Here is a 2,458-nt window from a genome sequence, read left to right as displayed (position 1 = left end):
CAATTAACATCCCTAACCACAAGGGAGGTAAAGAGCTTGCTCATTTTCATTGTTATTAGGCACATTAGCTGACTTATTTAATCATTCTGACCTTTCCTATGTAGAAAAATACCCTTTGCAGGATAATATAAAAGGAACATTAAAGAAGTCAACCTTTATAAAACCCCTTTTTTCACCAGGAGGAAACTTTATAAGCGTCAATAGATTTAGTGATGCGCCTTAAGGCACATGAAAACCAGGCTTGCCAGCTGCTGCTCTGAAGTTAATATTTCACTATTTAGCACTTCTCATCTGAGGGTTTCTAAGAGCTTTATAACTTTACAATCTAACATCTCTGCAGTCACTGTTCTTCCTTTCCTAAATGAACATAAATTCTGCTTGAATTCACCAGGGAAAGAAACACAGTGACCTCTCTATTGCTGCATCAGCATTAGCTGTGCCCTCCACTGGACTCCAGTTGCGCTTTTTTTTTACATAACTGTTATAGCTCTTATCACACTGTGGCATAATTATTAATTTATACACCTGCCTCTCCAAATAGCCAGTGCGCAACTTGATATCAAAGACTGTGTCTTATTCACCTTGGTACAGTTTCAGTTCAACAAATATTTAATGGGCATGTATTCTGTGCCAGGATCCAAACTAAATGATTGGGCTATACAGACAAATGAGAAAACACTGGCCCTAAGTGTTGCTATGGACAAACGGAGGAGACAGGAACATCAACTGATCATTTCAACATGATGTGGAAGAAACTACTATGGATACTCAGACTTATCATGAGTGAGAGCTTGAGCAGGCCCTGAACCAAGTCTGTGTAGTTCAAAGAAGTCTTCTGGAGAAGGTGAGGATTTAGCTTTGACCTGAAGATGTGTATCTCTAGTTACTAGTGCAGAAAGTAGCAGATAGCAAACATTCAATGAAAAATCCACGCATAGAAGAAATAAGGAAGAAAGGAAGATACAGAGATAAGACTGGACTAGTGAGTCTTTTTTATTTCTACCAAAGATATGGGTGTGTATATTTTGACCCCTTCACCACATTTCTTAAATTGCTTTCACCCTTTAAGACATGAAAAAAATTTTCCTACTCTTTCTCTACTTCAGAACTTCCCAGGTTCTTTCACATCATGGTACATGTAGCAAATGATGTTCGTGTGGCTCACTGGTGTAAACAGAAGAGACTGCCTATAGCTGCAAGTGACCTATCACCCAGGCCCCAGCCAGCCACCCTAGAAGTTGAAGAGATCAGTGTCTCAGCAAAACTCTATTTGTGGCCCATAAATGTGATGATGCGAACCAGTTGGGAAGTATGTCCTAAACTCTTCCCCTCTTTTCTTTTCTTCACTCCATTTCCACCATACTCCTCCAGGAAACTTGGAGATATACTACGTATTCTGTACGATCTTCCATCATACAGCCTCCCTTCAATTTTTAAACATAATTAAATCTCTCCTCCTTCAAAAGAAGCTTTCCTTAACCCTACTTCCTCCTTAAAGCACATCCAATTATGTTATTTTTAGTACAAAACCTGTAAAAATTTACTTCACTTACTGGTTGTACTTCTTTAATCTTGTACACTGCAGATCATGTTCTAGAAACTAGGATAACATTGTGAACAAGAAGGCCAAGTTGCCTGTCCTCAAGAAGCTTAATTCTCTTGAAGGAGAATGTCAAGTCAGCAAATACATGCATAATATAATATTAAGTAGCTAAGTTCTTTGAAGAAAAATAAAATAAGACAAGGGGAGAGACAAGGATGATGGCTACTACTTTAGACAAGTAATCTAGGAAGGACTCTTTGAGAAAGTAATGTTTGAACAGAACACTAAGAACATTAAAGGAAGCGCAAGAGAAATCCAAGTGTATGTACAGAAGAATGGAATTCCAGAAAAAAGAATTCAAATACTCGGATGTAAGAATATGCTGATTATGTTCTGAGTACAGCAAAAAACATCAATATACCTAGAGCACAGTATGTAGGAAGGAGAGTGTTAAGAGATAGAGATAAAGACCAAGGCAGAAGGAAGTCTATGTGAAGCTTTAAAAACCTTTAAAAGGACTTTAAAAAGACTTGTTCTACATGTGACCGGAAGCCTTGACAATGTAGTAAGCAGAAGGTGAGATCATTTGACTTAATTTTTGCACGTATACCTTTGACTATGAAATTGAGAAAAGACTGGAAGAGGCAAGTTGAAGCAGGGACAGTGATCCAGGCAAGATATTAGGAACATAGAGCCAAAGAGAATGAAAAGGCTGAATATTAATATATTAATATAAAACTTATAGGACTTGCTGATGATTTGGATGTGGTATATGAAATAACAAAGTGAAAGACCAGTCCAAGGTATCTGCTCTGATCAACTAGATGAATTATACCATGAGGAAGCCAAGGAACTGAGAGAGTAGACCATGTTGGAAGGAACATCTGCATAAATACTGCAAGAACATTGACAGGA

Source organism: Pteropus vampyrus, unplaced genomic scaffold (assembly GCF_000151845.1).
Source record: "Pteropus vampyrus isolate Shadow unplaced genomic scaffold, Pvam_2.0 Scaffold102, whole genome shotgun sequence".
Lineage (NCBI taxonomy): Eukaryota > Metazoa > Chordata > Mammalia > Chiroptera > Pteropodidae > Pteropus > Pteropus vampyrus.
The sequence above is the reverse complement of the archived record's forward strand: the minus strand, read 5'-3'. Positions refer to the sequence as shown.